The sequence below is a fragment of the Rattus rattus genome, chromosome 2, assembly GCF_011064425.1.
Source record: "Rattus rattus isolate New Zealand chromosome 2, Rrattus_CSIRO_v1, whole genome shotgun sequence".
NCBI lineage: Eukaryota > Metazoa > Chordata > Mammalia > Rodentia > Muridae > Rattus > Rattus rattus.
Genome location: NC_046155.1, coordinates 81,798,089 through 81,816,188, shown reverse-complemented (window position 1 = coordinate 81,816,188; position 18,100 = coordinate 81,798,089). Strand labels below are relative to the sequence as shown.

At 41.9% G+C, this 18,100-nt stretch overlaps 1 protein-coding gene and 1 long non-coding RNA gene across 5 annotated transcripts in view; one reads left to right on the top strand and one right to left on the bottom strand.

Annotated features, from left to right (window-relative positions):
* Dcun1d3 (defective in cullin neddylation 1 domain containing 3) overlaps nt 1-18,100 on the bottom strand; it is a 42,966-nt gene that overhangs the window by 9,010 nt on the left and 15,856 nt on the right. Inside the window, exon 1 of one of the 4 annotated variants that reach the window (XM_032892777.1) lies at nt 14,975-15,913. The exons of the other annotated variants lie outside the window; for them this stretch is intronic. The gene's annotated coding sequence lies outside the window, so the exon portion shown is untranslated. Of the gene's footprint in view, nt 1-14,974; nt 15,914-18,100 lie in introns of those variants that run through there. 4 annotated transcript variants of the gene reach the window in all.
* Nucleotides 5,277-7,923, top strand: LOC116891593. The gene is made up of 3 exons (XR_004386849.1): nt 5,277-5,424; nt 7,378-7,451; nt 7,701-7,923. It is a non-coding gene; the product is annotated as an uncharacterized LOC116891593 (long non-coding RNA).

Here is an 18,100-nt window from a genome sequence, read left to right as displayed (position 1 = left end):
TGCTGTAGCTATTTTAGGGTTACTTGTGCTCCTGAAAGTACCCTGCACTCTGTAAGGATGATTTGTCAAATTGGATTCTGGTAGAATAGAGATAAGAGACCATATCTAAGCCACCTGTAATCTCATAATGGTCTAATGGTGAAGTAAGAAATGTCAAAACTACAAGCAGGGGCCTAGCCAAACAGCAAAGTGCAATGTGCCTGTGTCTCTGGATTCACACAGGTGTACTGTCATAGCTCCACCCTATTCTACTCACCTACAGGAGCCTGTACTCCAGGTACTTTCCCAACCTAGGTGTGTCTCCACACCCAATACAACCTCTGAGAGATAAAACTGCTGGATCAGAAGACTGCACTGACACTGAGCAATATTTGTTGTAACTAAGTTTTTATATGAACTGCTAAACATTTGTGAACAAAAGCAGAAGCAATTTCCAATACTGTCTGCTTAGGACTGGTTCTTAACCGGCAACTATTTTATAACAATAGAAAATCTATTTTCAATTCAATACTTGTGAAATTCTGCTGTTAGTACAATGGCAGCCACTAACTGTTAGTATGTGGACCAGAAGTGTAACCAGGAAAGCGGAGACCAGACATAAATCAGTGTCAGTCACATATAGGCCTCTCGCTTCTAAGAAGCTTTCATGGCCCTTCATAGTGCAAATTCAGAGCTCTCTTAACAGTCTGGTAATAGGGCAAAGGGCAATTTTTAAGAAAAGCTGAATAAACAAAAAAAATTAAAAACTAGAGTGGTGTCCACCAAACAGTGCCTGGATAAACTGGACTTATCTTTAAAAGGAATTCTCTCTAAAAGGAAGCAGAGAGTATAGTCATCTAGAAGGAGCCACAATCATGCCTGTAGTTAGGCGGACTCCTGTAAGGGTGTGTCCTATTCTCCACCCTCAGAAACAAAAGGCATGTCTACACATGCCCTCAAGAGAAAGGCAGTTTCAATTTGCTTAAACCAAAACAAGACACACAAAGAAACTCTTAAAAGTGCTTTGGCTGTGAAAAGTGACAGACCTAAGCATGGCTTCTCACAGGCTATTCATACTCTGAGCATGTAGTAAGCCATAAGTGAAACCTAGTCAAATCTCAAAAGGCAAGGGGTTAATTCTTGGAGGCCATCAGACAAGAGAAGCAACTGTTCAAGCAGAATTATCTCCAAACAAGAAAGACTGTAGCATGTGGAGGGTCTGGTTTCCAGATCTGTGTTTCTAAAGACTGGATTGCTGAAAGAAACAAAAGGCCCAAACTTACACAAACCCCACATGCTCACAGACTGGCAACTCTAATTCCCAGGCTGGCTGACTCACCAATGTTTGCTGCTCAGCTCCTGCTGCAGGAGGCCCAGCACCCTGGTGAGGTAAGAGGATTTCCTGCCCTGCATCTGACCCACCTACCCAGGCCGCTGACCTCACCCCGACTGGACAGATGTTTCAGTACAGCAGCTCCCTCCGAAGCCTGGCATGCAGGTAAGGGCAGAACAGATGGGGCTCCCACAGAGGCCCAAATCTCATTTACCTTGCAGTGCCTCCATGTAAAACCATCTTTTGATGACCTGATACAGCGGAACCAGTTGAAACCTGAAGGCTTTTAACATGCTCAGCAGATGAGAAAAAGGGGAAAATCAATGTGGACAGACGATCAATCAGCCAGTGACAGAAGGTCGGCTTTCTCCCATCATGGCTCCTTTTCTTTGAAAGGTTCCCATTCTAGTGGGATAGAGCAGTAGTGTCAAGTCAGAAGCCAGTATGTTCTTCTCTGCTAGTAGGTACTGCTCCTTGGTTTACTCATTGATTTCCCCTTTTTCTGGGCTTCTCCAGGCCCAGTCACAGCAGCCAGCCCTGTGTTTAAGAGGCTGGCAGAACCTTCAGTCTTTCAAAGTCTCACTAGCTGTTAGCTAACAACAGCAACCATCAATTACTGAGCATATGATACTGGGCTAAACTCTATGCTAACTAAGCACTTTAAGAACATTAGCTCATATGCCCTCCTCAACATAACCCCATTTAAAGACAGGAAAACTAAGACTCTGCATATAGTAAACTTATCCAACATCACAGAACAAACAGAACCTGGAATGTTTAGTTCAAGAAACCAGGACCTGTATAACTGAGCCCACATCTGGCAAAATATCATGGGACAACATACTAAGGAATGGACTCTGAGGTGAGGAGCAAATACAGCAACCTCAGAATATCAGATCTTAACCATCAGCCACTAGAAAGAACATATTCTGTGCACATACACACACTAATAATAAATAATTTTAAAATTATAATAACAATAAGTCAGGCATAGTGATGCATGTGTTTAATCCCAGCACTTGGGAGGCAGAGACTGGTATATCTCTTGAGTTCAAGGCCAACTTGATCTACATAGTGAGACCCAGTCTCAAAACATAAGAACAGTCTCATGCCACATCACTCCAAAGCCCCAATGGAGAATCACATGTAGAATCAGACTCTGCACAGGAAGGGATTTCCTTGTGATTGATCCTCAATAAAATCAAGCTGTGCCTGGTGAATACTTTAAATTGCTAGCCATGCCCTTTCCTAACCTGAAGCAGGCTTTCCTGTCCTCTTCCATCCATCTCATAGGTCTACAAAGACAGGCTAGGCTCTCCAGCTTTCTAGGCAATTACACTCAGCTAATGACAGTGTCTTCCCAGGTGGCTCTACTTCCTCCACTGTCACCTGCTGACAGGCTCTGCACAATCTAGACATTCCAGTGCCAAGTTTACAAAAACAACACAATTATTAGTAATGAATACCACTTTCTATTCGCTATATTGTTATTATAACAGCAGTATAGAAACATAGCTCTCTGATACAGTTGTTGAGTTCAGGAAACTAAATGGCAGCACACTAAAGTCAAGGAGCCTATCTAGGAAGGGAGAGAAGAGTCCAGTTATCAAGAGGTTGGGTGAATCACGGTGATGGCATCTATTAACCAAACCTTACGGCAGCTTATTCCACTGCACCTCAGAGGACTGTTGAGTGGAGGAAATGAGACAATCCATGCATCTGGTGCACAGAAGCATTCAGTGAAGAGTCCGCCTCTGTAATCATTATTATTAATGCCATCTCGACGTCAGTGACAGACCAAAGCTTCCTTTATCGAAGAAATTGTTCTTCAGTAGCCAGCCCAGCTCTATCATGGCAAGTCAAATGTGTTGAACAAGTGACAGCTCTCCTGCCTTAGCTCTGTGGCACAAATGGGTCAAACAGAGCTAAGGACAAAGAGAGGTGGGGAGGGGTGGCTAAAAACTTAAGTGGAGTTGAGGTGGAACCACTCATACATACAATAACTGGGGTACCATTCTAAGCCTTTATACTCTTGGCTATGTATTTACCAGACAGGAACTTTGTTCAGCTTACAATGGGTCAACATCAGTCCGCAGCTTTTCTCCTTCAGTCTTAGCACCAATTGCTTCTGCCTCCTTTCCTCCCTTCTCTGCATATCAGCCTCCAGAATCCTCCTTCCTCTGTGCCAGCCCTGGCTGCCATTCCTAAGGATAGGCTTTGCTGCCTTCCCAGCTCAGCCCCACCCCCAGCCCCAGGCCTGAAGTAGGCTTTACTAGGCCCCAAGGACAATCCTTGCAGGATCCCTAGAGGTGCTCTAGTTTCAGCCGTGCCTGTCTCTTTGGTAGTTCATGAGGTAACAACCAGGCAAAGCTGTCTTCAAGTGGCTTGCTCTTGGTTGGTCAGCCACCCCACTGTGGAGGACCAACCCACACTGGGACCTTGGGTAAACGGAGACAGAAAACAAATGGAAAGATAAGAGAACTACAAAGAAAACTTGAGACTCAGAAGGATACTAACTGTAGGCCTGGGGCTATAGCTGCACTTTTATAAGAAGCCTAAGAAATAAATGCTATAGGCTCTATAGATTTGGAAACTACACACAATATTACAAAATAAAACCAACCTGCTGGACTTCACTGAGATTTCATAGAAAAGTAGGTCTTGTTTGGGTTCTTAATAAGAACCAAACAGGGGGTTGGGATTTAGCTCAGTGGTAGAGCTTGCCTAGGAAGCGCAAGGCCCTGGGTTCGGTCCCCAGCTCCGGAAAAAAAAAAAAAAAAAAAAAAAAAAAAGAACCAAACAGACAGACAATAAACAGAAAATGGAAGAAAGGGACAATATGGTTGGTTCATGTAATTTACATATAATAATAGCTATGTCCCTATCATTATAGGGAGCTGGGGAGATTGACCCATAGTAAAGTGCCAGCCACAAAAAGCATGAAGACCAGTTTGGGTCCCCAGCCCCCACGTAAAACCTGGGTGTGGTAACCCATGTCTATCCAATCCCAGTGCTGGAGGTGAAGACAGGGAAGTTTCCTGGGGCTTGCAGGCCAGCCAGCCTAAGTGAATCGATAAGCTCTAGGTTCAGTGATAGACCTTATCTCAGAAAATGTGGTGGAGAGAAACACCTGACATTGACTTTGACCTTTACACATAAAACGCCCACACTTCTATGTATTGAGAATGATATGAACTGTTACACTTAATTCATTACATCTCTGTAAGTTAGATAACTTTTTTTTTATTTTATAAAAGCAGGAAATGAATAAAATTTAGGAGGTTGGCTTGAAGTAACCAGTCTGACTCCACACTCTCTGATCTCTCAAGTCAGACCCCCTAGGAAGATGATGATGCACCAAGAAGAAAATGTCCTTTACCAACAATAAGTGAATTCAGAGGATGAGTCTATATGCAGAGTAAATTCCAAGGACACCTTGGACTCATCCAGGATTCCATAAGCAATGTATCCCTTCAACAAATCAGTTGGCCTCTCTGAGTTTCTATGACTCCAACAGTAAAACAAGGGATCTACACTTGTCTTTTCATATTTTTGGCATTTAAAAGAAACTGCAGTTCTAATCAGAAAAGCCTCTGAAGACAAGAACTTTCCTCCTGTTATAATGAACAGCTCCCTTGCTTCGTGCAAGGAGAAAAACAGGTGAGTCCAATTTGAACAATGGGGTATGGACACCGTGGAGTTTGCAGGCTTCCCTTTCCTTTCTCATTTTAGTTGAGCTCTTCAGGGTCAGCAAGAAGACACCACCCCCCACCCCCCCACACCCCAGTAAGCAGCCCAGACTAAGCTGGCTCTTTCCTGTAGCTAGTCAGGTCAAAAAGCTTTCTAAGAGGAATGCTGTGTTGGCTGCTGACAGGGAGCCTGCCACCCTGAGGAACAGCCTTGTGAAACAGGCAAGTGCTATACCAAAATAAAGTCTGCAAAGCATCAGATCTGCCTTAAGACTGTCTTAAACGACCACCCATGCCCGTCTCCATTTTGTTCCCATCCAGAGTTAGTTTACTCTGCAGCAAGAAGCCACCAACACTGGCATTCCCACATCATAGCAATGTGAAATACACGCTTCTGACGTCTGAAACAGTCTGGCCAGCTAGGTGAGCCCATGTTCTTACTTCCTATCAACACTGAAGACCAGAACCTGAGCACATGAAACCCTCAGGCCTTCTACAGCGGCCAGAGACTGAGGCAACCCTGGTAGCTGAAAACATCCTCTAAGCCCCGGGAGTCTCTAGACAAGACCATAGGGACTCCTGGTCCTGCCTGGCCGCATACAGGTTTTGAGTGACCTTTTAAAAAAGACTGAAAAGTGGGTACAGTCCAACTGTAAACAACTTCTAGAAACTTGCATACATCACGTGTAAAGACTGAGGGGTTGCTCCTCTCACTTGGAACTTGAGGCTTGAAGAAGATCACCTTCAGAGATTAGGTCTTACAAGAGCTACTTATTGGGGAAAGCAGTTCCCTCTGCCAAAGCAAACAAGACCCGTCTGTTTCTATGCCCATGCTTTTAACTGTGTCTCTGTCCTAAATGCCCTACACTAGGCTAAAACTGCAGCTCCAGTTAGAGTTGGGTAGGACTTGCTGCACCAAACAATCTCAAAAATGCAAAAGGAAAGAGGCATGAAAGAAAGACTCAATATTTTAAAAAGGAAATAATATATGCACGAATTATATTTTTAGAAAAATCACCTTGAGTCACATGACTAACACCATCCAACTTGACCAAAAATCATTTCTTTACTTTTATTAGTTTGTTACTGGTCCTTAGGTGTCACACTTTAAATACAATCACATCCTGTATAATGATGTTTCTATCAGTAATGAACTATAGTCACAATGGTGGTCCCATTAAGATCATTATGCAGTTCTTAGTGCCACCACAGCCACCCCAATGCTGTGGACAAAACGTTCACTTGTTCATGATGCTGCTGACACAGATAAGCACCCTATACTGCCAGCTGTATACAGTATACACAGCACATACACTTATGTATAAAATGCAACGTTTTAACACAGTTCCATTACAGCTACATAACTGCCAATGCTACTTTTCTGTTGTTAAATGGTTGCTGTAAAATGGCATGCTGTGTGACTCTGGTAGCAAGTTCATACATGTCACATGTAACATGTCCCTCGACTGCATCAACATACCACATGAAGTGAATGACCTATGTGTAAGGACACTAACGGCATCCACACAATGACAAACTCATTCAGGATCTATCCCCTAAGTAAATGACTAGATACTAGAATACTAGGTGTGTGTGTGTGTGTGTGTGTGTGTGTGTGTGTGTGTGTGTGAGAGAGAGAGAGAGAGAGAGAGAGAGAGAGAGAATGACAGAGACAGAGACAGAGACAGAGAATGTGTCTGTATGCATGCTTGAGGATGGAAGCCACTGTAGCTGGCTAGTCTGAAGGCTACTGGTCAAATACAAGCAAGCCAACACTGACACATAACACATATACTTTCCAAACACAAAATAATGAAGCATTTTAGTCTTGAGGCTTTAGAACTGAGTTGCATGTTTACCCAAAATAACCAAAACTATGCCTTCTCATATCACTGGCCCACAATGAAATTTTTTGCTTCTCCCCCCGCAATCACAACTATTTTAAAGCAAGTCTAACTACCCATACATGTGCAAAGGGGGCAGGATTTGGGGGCAGTAGATTTCTAGGTTGGCCCAGTGGATCTCTAGGTATTAGTGACTTTTCTAATTGGTGTTAGCAAATACCTAAAGAAGGAACTTAATGGGATGAAAGATTTATGTTGGCTGTTCCAGAAGATGTGGTCAGTCCACCATTGCAGCAGGATGTGCATAGACAGCTTCTCACAAAAAGGCAGATGAGGAAGCAGAAGTTAGACTGGAATCCAGAGCACCCATCACCTTGAAAACTCACTCCCAGAGACTACCTTCTGCTGCAAGACCACAGTCCCAAATGTTCCACAACCTCCCTAGTCACCAGCTAGGCACCAAATATTCAAACACATGAACCTGTAGGGGACATTTCAGATTCAAATTGTCACTCCTTTGTTTCTCCCTCAGTTTTCTCAAGGCATTCCTGGTTCAAAGGCAGAAGGCTGTCTTGAGTTTGTCCTCCCTGGAACTATAATAAAATGGTATGTCTGCTACACTGTCTCTATGTATGCAGCCTGTTTGCTTCCTTGGGATGGGACCTCGCTAGACCTCGCTGAAGGTGAACTACTGACTAGACATTAACTTCCTGCTTACAGGTACCTGCCACCCAAGAATTTAGCTGATTATAGCTAATTAGTCCTCGAACATCTGACTAACATGTGTACTGTTCACTTTTTGGTCTCCTTCTAAGGAGTTCAGAAAAAAACTGAAGATTACATTTTTGCATTTAGTAAAAGGCAGAAAAGCACACTGTGAAGTGAGTCAAAAGACGAGGAAAGAACCCAATACAATGACTGTATGACTGCCTGCAAATGCCTTGAAGGGATACGTAAATGATGCGACTACTAAGTAAGCCTCAAGTTCATCACATGGTAAGTGATCGATTTCCCTATGCTTCCTCATTCTTTATAAAGAAAATCTAGATCCATTATAAGACCACACAAACCAACTGCTTCCTAGAGGCTCGTGATGGAGGCTGACTGCTAATGGCCAGCCCACAGGAAAAAGGGGATAAAAAAAGACCTGTACAGTGAAAGAATTCCTCCTTTCAACCACACCAGTAACCTAGTCAGAAACATCCACGACTACTGCCAAATCAAAAGTACTATATTAAGTACTATATTCTAGAAAGTCCAGACAATGCAGATAAGTCTGTGTTGGAGGATGGCTTTGTGCACCGTATATTCAGATGCTGATTTCTATGCCAGGACATCTTGTAGTCCTGACATTGGCATGGCCAACCATCTCCAGTCTCAATGTTATGTAAAAATCATTCTCCATCACCTCTGATTGGTTAGTAAGTACTGATTACCCAAAAAACTGGGCAGGAGAAGAGAGTCCCAGGGGAGAAGGACCAAGAAAGAGAAGAGTCAGAAGGATTCACCACAAGGTCTGGATGAGAGAGCAGCCATGAGGCTACGCATGTAACCAGGATGCAGACTATAAGTAAAGGATCACATGGCTGGGAAGTAGGCAGCCAGAGAGGTTATAATAGGTACGTACCTGCCCAGCATAGTGCCTGTAGCTTGTTAATAAAAATACCAGATCTCTGTATCATTTATTCGGGAGATAAAATGGGTTAGAGCAGGTGTAGAAACACCCTGTTGTTACTTGAGAGCAAAAAAGGCAAAGCAACCTCCTCCCAAAAAATTACAAGTCTCTGTGTGTGTGTGTGAGAGAGAGAGACAGAGACAGAGACAGAGAGAGAGACAGAGACACAGAGAGAGAGACAGAGAGAGAGAGAGTGCAGGCAGTGTGTGATGAAGTATTCCAGAATGCCAACTAACATAAAGAATATACTTTAGGTGTTTTAGTAAGCATATGTAGATGACACATACACACAATACATACATGTAATATATACATTAAACTTATAAACAAATAAGTTATATTATGCATCCTATTCTGTAGCTATTTCCACTCAACATTCTTCATAAACATCTTTCCCTCTCAAAAAATTATGTGCTGATAAATATACAGGGAGTGTATGTATATATACACGTTCGTTCACATGAGCTCCTCAGGCACTGTCTACTTTGTTTTTGTTTGGAGGTTGTGTTTGGAGACCTTATTTTTTTATTATGTGCACTCCTGTGTGTCTGTGTGAGGGTATGTGCATATGAACTCAGGTTTGTATGGAGAGGGTGTCAAATCTCATCAAACTTAGAATTAGAGTTGGTTATAGGCTGCCAGACATAGGTACTGAAAACAGAATTTGGGTCCTCTTTAAGAGCAATATATACCACTAAGCCATCTTCTCAACCCATTTGTTTTTCAGGCAGGGTCTCTCATTGCCTTGAGCTGATCAAGGAGGCTGGACAGTGAGCCCCTGGATCTGCCTGTGTTCTCCCTAGCTCAAGGGTTAGACACACAGGCCACCATACTTGTCTGTTTGCTGTGGTTTTTAAAAATATTTATCTGTCTGGTTCATGTGTACATACATCATGTATACGGGAGTTGATTCTATTCTTTACACCAATATAGGTTCAGGAATCAAACTTAGGTCATTAGGCCTTGGTGATAAGCACTCTTTCCTTGCTGAGCCATCTTGATGGCCCTACCCTTTGATTTTTATTTTTTAAACATGGGTTCTGAGGTTTCTGAACTCAGGTCTCCAGGCTTGCATGGAAAAAGGTTACAGGACTGAGCTCCCGCCTTAACCTGGACAAAAAATTTAACTGTTGTTATCGCTGTTAATGCTCAGACAGTTCACACATACTCCATAAGGCTATTTACTATTTACATCCTACTATTCGATCTGTCAAAATTCTGCTACTGTACTCCAGAGGGAGCAAAGAGACTGAGATTCTGTGTGTTAAAACACTGTAACAGCTTACTAACTCAATGACAATGGGATTTGTTATTTTAATTTCTTATTCTCAGATATTAACTTGCTTCCTGTAATTCACTATTATAAACATACTAGGGTAATAAATGGAAAATAAAGTTTAAAAACTAGAACATTAACAATTATTTCCTGGGAATAAATCCCTAGAAGAGAAATTGATGGATCAAAGATTATGTAAAAATATTTTATATAAAAATCTATCCTAGCAATCGATTCATATTTTCAACATATTGTATGTGCCAACTAATTCAATTTCCCTTAAAACAAAACAGAACAACACCTTTTCCAGAAACATGGAAGACAAATAAGACAAATATCCAGGGAGCAAGTAAAGAAGTATCAGCTTTCCTGTGAACACAACAACTTAACAGTTGTTAAATGATGGGACAAGAAACGAGAGGTTCTAATGAACATCCTTCAATTTCATCTAAATTTCTTCGATGCATTTAAGTATTAGACAAACCTTACTCTTTCTGCCCTCCAAAAACAAAAGAGGGTATATTTGAAAAATCTAATGAGTCCTCATCCTTTTTAGCACTGGGCTGAAAGTCTAGTCTTGGACTAACCAGAGCCAGTGACTCAGCTGTGGAGCCTTGGAAGCAGCGATCGGGTTGTATTTACCCCACAGACCTGTCATATGGACTTCTGAGCTATAAACTGAACCAAAGGGCATTATAAAACATATTAGAACCATGTAAATTTCCACACCACCTAGCCTCTTTATCAGATAGTTACCCAAGTTTCACAAGTAATCCCCACCTCTCTAACTCCTGGTATAAGACTGTGCATATGTGGGATTCACAATGGAACATATGACTTAGGCCTATATGCTGCCGATATGCTCCTGGCTTCAATGACTATTATCAGGGATACACAGGCACCCAGGTCAACCAGAAAAAAAATTAGCACTGAAAATGGTCACCATGCCAGAAAGACAGTAAAATGCCTGTGGAAGAAGATGACTCTTTCCCTGGTGAGTTTCAAATCTAATGCATATAGAACTCAAGAATGAGATTCTTAGGTAGAAAGCAATATTGAGAAATTATAAACTAGGTTTTGAAAACATCATTTGCACCCTGAATCCAATGGCTTCAAGAAAGGAAATCAAAGCCTAACCTTCATGAATACGCCAGTCAGTAAATTCCCCTTTATATTCACCAGAAGTCAGCTTGTGTCCCAATGGAAAGAGTTCTCACAAAGATAGCTACCACTTCTCAGACCTCCTACTTAAGCAGCACAGAGAGGAAGATCCAAGGCTTAGACTTCCTGATTCGTTCCTGGACCAGCTTACCAGGCCAGTGTCAATATGTCACAGTACTCTCAGCTGAACAACAGAAGCAATAATCCGGGGCCCAGGAATGTTGTCAAAGCCATCAGTTACTATTTATGTAAGATGCCATGACTAACAAGCTGAAAGAACTATCCTGTCCCTCCTCTACATACAGTCAGAGTACTTACTCCTGCCTTCTACTGTGGAAACATTCTGACTCATCTTCATGCTCCCAAGGAGAACCCCCACCTCCTATTCTCACAATGTGATAGAATGTAGAGCAAATGCTTCGGGAAGCCTTTGCACAATCATGACATGACCAATCCTCTTCCAGCTCAAAAGGTAATTGATCTAAACCACATCCTATGAAACTGAAAAACCAAACACGACCAGAGTTCTTAGTTTCAATTACCCAAACAATTTCCCTTTAAGTGCTAAGACTCAATTTAGGAAGAATTCAGATTTGTAAGACAGAGGCTCATGTTTGTCTGCCTTTATTATACATATTAAATTAAGGGTTATATATAACCCATATATGTGCGCATGTATATACACATTTATTTTCATAAATGTTTATATGGCACATGGATAATTAATATGTACAGAGATAACCAGATACTTCAATCAAAATAGAGTCCAACATACGATGAATAGCAACAAGTGATGAGTTACTGCAGGCTTTGCAGAGATCTCTCTTGCTGGGAGTGGTGGTGTGTGCTTTTAATCCCAGCACTCAGGAGACAGAGACAGGTGGATCTCTGTGAGTTCAGGGTCAGCCAGGACTATACACTGAGGTTCTGTCTCAAACAATAACAGTAAAAACAAAGAAGGTTCCTCAGTTCTTGCCTATTTTTTGTCCTGCCCAAATTGCTACCACATAAGGGTCAATGCAGCGCTGTCTATTTTGGTTGCCCTGACAGGCCCTGTTTTAGAAAATTCTAAGACAGACAGTAGCTCCAAAAGCTCTTCTGGTTATACATACATTTGACAACCTGAAGGCAACTACAGGCCCAGAAAAAACCACACACATAAACACATGCTCATTTTACATCTAGAAACACAGGGTTCAAAAAGTTGCAAGCAAGACTGTCAGCAGTTTTGCACGTACTTCAACCACATCCAACCCTTTCGCTCAAAACTCAGCAGTGCAAATACTATAGCTCCTTCATCTACTCCTCAAGTCCTGCATGTGCCTTCTAGGAAGAATGGGACATGCTTTGTAGGAAAAAACAGCTGGGCTTACACATCTATCCTGACACTCTGCACCTCAGTGTTCTCACCTAATGTTTGGGGGAAATCCGAAGAGCAGTCGTACCAGACACGTCTCAGATACTGAGATGGAGTGGAGTTATGCAGCACTGTACTCTGACCTGGGACATTTATGTTTGTCTGTTTGCTTGGTTTTGCTTTCTTCATTTCGATGGCTTAGATTTTCATTTGTTTTGCTTTGTTACTGTTGATTGCTTGTTTCTGTTTTGTTTTGCTTCTTGAAAGAAGGCCTTGGCTGGCCTGAGATCTGCCTGCCTCTGTCTCCCCAGTGTTGGAATTAAAGGTATGTGCCAACCAAGCCCCGCTGCTTTGGTGTTTTGGTTTGCTTTTATAGATATAATTAGAGTTAAGGCTGACCTTGAATCCATGATCCTCCTGCCTCAGCTTCACAAGTGCTAAAATTACAGGCTTGTAACACTGGACTGGTTTTATTCTCTGAGAGTCTCGTTTGTTGACTTATCTGATCCCCCCAAACACAAATTATATCCTGTGTACCTCAGTTCTTAGACACACATTAAGTGCTTGCTAAATACCTGCTGATGAGCCACTGACAGTGTGGTGGTCTGGATAAAAATAGCCTGGCTTATATATTTGGATATTGCCATAGGCTTACACATTTGAATGCTCGGTTCCCAGTTATTTAGAAAGGATTAGGATGTGTGATCTTGTTTGACGAGGTGTGTCCCTGAGGTTGAGCTTTGAGGTTTCAAACACCCACAAGGCCCAGTCAGTCTCAGTTTCTCTCTATCTCTGTCTATAATTTACAGATCATGTGTGAGCTCTCAACTGCTACTCCAGCATCATGCCTGCTTGTCTGCCACTTTGCTCCACCGCCATAATCATGGACTAACCCTCTGAAACTGTAAGCAAGCTTCCAAATAAATGCTTTCTTTTATGAGCTGCCTTAATCATGGTATGTAGTCACAGCAACAGAACAGTAACTAAGACAGATAGTGAGTGCTCATGTTGCACTAGACACTATCTGTCACTTTACTGTTCTAACTCAAGATGAATCAGGAATGCTTAACTCTTGCTCTAGTACAACTATGCCTAACAAATCATAGTTATTTATACCAATTCTGATTAAATGCTATCAATAGCAAAAGAAACTGAATCCTATGGATGCACAACTCAATTTTAGTTCTTTTTTTTTCCCCCCCTTGGAGCTGGGGACCAAACCCAGGACCACTGAGCTAAATCCCCAACCCCTCAATTTTAGTTCTTAAGAACTGGTTCTTAAGGTCATATTTCTTTGTGACACTATAGTGACAATCCTGGAATTTTCAAGCTTTTTCAATTTTTTATAAGAAAGTTTTCGTTTTAATCTCAGGCATGGAGATATGGGGCTACTTCGAACTGACCACAGCAGCTGACTATTATGATTTGCCTCATGCTCTAGCAGAGGCATGAAATTTACCAGCTGCAGATAGTTTCTGAGATTGTGTGACACTTGGAATCCTGGGAACTTATCAGAGTGCATATAAATCCTAGGGCCCTGAGAAGCAGCAGGGGAATTTGGCTGCAGTTAGAAGTCATGCTCAAAGAAGAAACAAAAGGAAAGATATTAGATTCAGGTATATGTCTGGCTCTCCCTTCTATCCTTCTTTCTTTTCTATTAGGGGCTGGGGATTAAATTGGGGGTCAGGGTGGATAAAAGGTGTGAAAAAGAAGAACCCATGAAGTAGTAAAAGACCAGCTACCAGACCCCCTCCCCACAGTACTCTACCACCTTCTGGAGGAAAAAAAAGGGAGTGGGGAGGAATTCTCTTATTATTTCAATTATTCCCTACCTCAACGGTTTCCTAAATGTGATACAAATAGCTTCTCATCCAGTAGTAATATGGTTCCATTTCTTTACTCTGTAAGCTAATTTTCACCTCCTATAGTGAATTCCAGAATTTGAGGCTAAAAACACGAAGATCCATCTGTCTCTTCTGATCCATACACCTCATTCCCTTGAAGGAGGGAAAGGTATCAAATTATTCACAAAATCATTCCTGCCTCTTCTCTTAACAAAGGTGCCAGCCGAAAAGTTAACTGGAGCCACAGCCATAGGGCAAGAAGACCTAATGACAACATTCAAGGGCTGGGTAGCCTCCCTCGTTCATGTGTGAAAGCATCTTATTTAAAGCCTTGTTTTGAATACTATATATGCTTTTTAAAATAGGGAGTCAGCTACTTAAAAGATGCCACTTTACAGTTCTTGAGATATTTGCTCCTACTATGTTACTCACAAAAAACTCAGTGATGTCAGGCACAGTGGGACACATGATTAATTAGGAGGCAGGGGGCAGGCAGATCTTTATGAGTTAAGGCCAGCCTGGTTTACATAGTGAGTTCCAGGACAGCCAGGAGTACAGATAGCTTATCTCAAAAAAAAAAAAAAAAAAAAAAGGAATGAAAAAGGAAGGGAAGAAGGAAGGAGAAGAAATCACTGATGACAGAGTGGCTTTTGACTTATTTTACTTAAAAATGTATCCTGTCAAAGACAGTAAGAGATGAGGACAACACAGCTCTGTCTCTTCAAATCCCCTAGAAACAATGAGCTATACTGCATATGGCAGCAAGAAAAGGCCAAGAGCTAAAGTCCTAAACAAAGCTTCCAAATCCAGACATACTTGCCAAGAAGCAAAGAGCAGATTCCACCTCCACCGGCTGGCAGGCAGGCCCACACATTCTGCTTAGCCACATGAGACAGCCGGCTCTTGCTCTCCCCACCCCCAGGCTCAGTCAGGATATTTGGGTAGCAAGAGAATAGCAACACTGGTGACTTTTCTAGAATATGTTGTATAAAAATAGAGCTTCCAATTTTAGACCTAAAGTTGAAAAGAAAAATAGCCAGAATTAGAAGTTTGTTTTAACACAATACACTGAAAATTCCAAGTACTACAAGTGTAAATGCTGGTAGCAGAGATGGGGTCACACTACACAGGGCTCCTCAGTGAGTCGGCCAACAGTCAGGCTTGTTTAACAGAGCACATCCATCAGTGATAGAATTAAGAAGTGTACTGTGTGGGGTGATGGAAAACCACTCCTCTTTTGTTTCTCTGGGAAATGCCAGAGCTGACAAAAACGAATCTCAGTAGAAACTTACAAGACAAATACATTAGTAAGCCTTTTCTGAAGCTAGTCAAAGAAGTGTTCGAAACCCTAAATAAGACTCATTTTTCAGAAATTAAGTCAGTGTAACAAGGTGGGAGGTACTTCTAAACTAATCTAAACTTCAATCACAACTTCAACATTTCCAGATTTTAACCCCCATTCTTCATCACCACTCTATCTCTGAGCAAAAGCCAAATGCTTCCTTTTTATGGCAAGTTTCTAGCCCTTCAGGCATGAGAATCACTCTGGTAGGACTGGGTAAGAACTGAAGACCCAGAATGACACCTTCACAATAAAGACCTCCCAAAGGGTTTGTGGGTACCATAAATTACATAACACTTCTATGAGGCAGTCAGGATCAGCTCCCATTCATTCAAGTTGATTCAGTATTGCCAAATGAGCTTATCAAATCGAAGGCTCACTATCCACCAGAGCTGAGCAAAGGCACAGTGACTGGTTTCACTGTGAATCAGCTTGCTGTCAAGAAAAAAAAAAAAAAAAAAGAACAAAACAAAACAAACAAAACCCTGTGGCTTTTTTTTCTTCCAAGTCAGAACTAAAAAGTTTAAGAACCAAAAAAAGAAAAGATTTCATTACTCCCCCTCAACCCTAAGGAGGTTTTTCAGACTGAATTTTTAAGGATGTAATATGACATCTTACTATAACAGATGCATTAGTATGTCTATGACATGGGCAAGAATGAATGCATTATATATGATTTACTTCCATGGAGCACAAACACTCAGTTAAATGGAACCAGCCCAGTACTTAGGAAGCAAAGACAAGAAGATCTCTGTGAGTTCAAAGCTAGCTTGGTCTAGTTCCAGGACAACCGGAACCATGTAGAGTGACACTGTCTCAAAAATAAACACAATCATAATCAGAACATAGAAGAAAAAGGATGGTGTTACTGTCTTGGTGACAGCATCTTAGACTGCATGCCCAAGAAGGAAAGGGAGTATAGTACAAGACAGGGCCAAGCAAGAAAAGGCTCCTAGTTTGGGAGCTGGAGCTCTTAGGGGAGGAGTCAGGAAGAGAGCAGGAGAATGCCTTCATAGGAAGTGTATTCGCATGTGACACAAAAATGTAAAGGAAGACCACCTGGAAGGAGACAGAGGATCAACAGAGAAGGAAGGGGGTGAGGGAAAGACAGCAGTTTGGAGATAAATAGAACAGGTGTAAAATCACACATGCACGCAAAGAAAATGCCATAATGAAACCTATTACTTCCATGCTAACTTTAAACGGATAGCAACTACAGAAACAATGAAAATAAATGCTGTCTACGTATTTGGTGCACTGAACAATCTAATCTGCCTTCATGCATGCTAGCCTAGGTATTCTCCTGTGTTATAGGATACCTATAACAATACTTCCCTAAGGTTCAGTAACATTTTACACAGAACTAAACAATGATATAGCACCAGCATGAGTCCTCTGGATATTATTCTCACCTCTTCACAGATGAGAAGACTAAGGCAATGTTCTAAGTAACTGGCTGAAGGACCCCCGTTTTACCTGTTATCAAAAATAAGAGGAACAGGATGGTGGCACTTTTAACCCTAGCAGAGGCAGATGGATGGTATACAATAGCATGTTACAGGGTAGCCTGAGCTACACAGTGAGCACACTGACTTAAAAAAAGAAAAAAACTTTTCAAACAAGAGTGGTGTTTTGTCTGGGCTATCAAAGTCCCTCCACCTCTGAGGAAGGGAGCTAGAAAGTGGCTAGTAGTTTTCAAACTTTAACTGCAAAGTACAGCAAGAAATGGACTTTGGGGCTTGGGAGATGGCTCAGGGTTTAAGAGCACTCACTGGCTGCTCTTTTAGTGGATCTAAATCTGATGCCCAGACCTACATGGTAAATCACAACTATCCCTAACTCCAATTCCATAGGATCCTACACCCTCTTCTGACCTCCTCCCCTCCTCTGGCACAAAAAGCACCATGCAGGCAAGCACTCAAACATAAATATTTTAAGAAATAGACTCTGCATCCTGACCTAATACAAACACACAAACACAAATACAAAACAAAGATGCTATCGTAATGCAATGCTGACAGATTCTTGCTTCTGGGATGTGCTCTGACTGATGCTACTTCCTTTCCCGGGTTGTTTTCAATAGTTGGTTATGACTCTCTAAGGAAAAATGACCCTCAGTTTGGAAAATCTCTAGACTAGGCTATTTCCCTGTGGTATAATTAATGTGTTCAATATGGTAAGCACTTTCCAGTTATCGTACAATTTAATCTTCCCAGCTACCCACGAAGAGAAACATTTCTGCACACTCTATTTTACAGGTGAGGAAACAAGATTAGAAACACTCTTGTAATCCTAGGTTGCAAGTTCCAGGCTACAGACTTTCTTAAAAGGAGGAATGGAGGGAGGGAGGGAAAAAGGAAGAAGGGTGGAAGGAAAAGAAAAGCAGACGACTACCTTATACAAGTCCCTATTGTTTGACAAAAACAAGGGATATAATCCTACATCCATTTGTTCCCCTAGTTGCCAAGCTCCTCTCACTTATGTAAGGAAACGTGCCTTCTACTGGCCAGTATCACATAGGCAGCAATGATGGTAAAGAGATTCGGGCAGATATGATTCTTCAGTCATGACTGCCATCACCTGCTGGGGTGCGCCAAGGA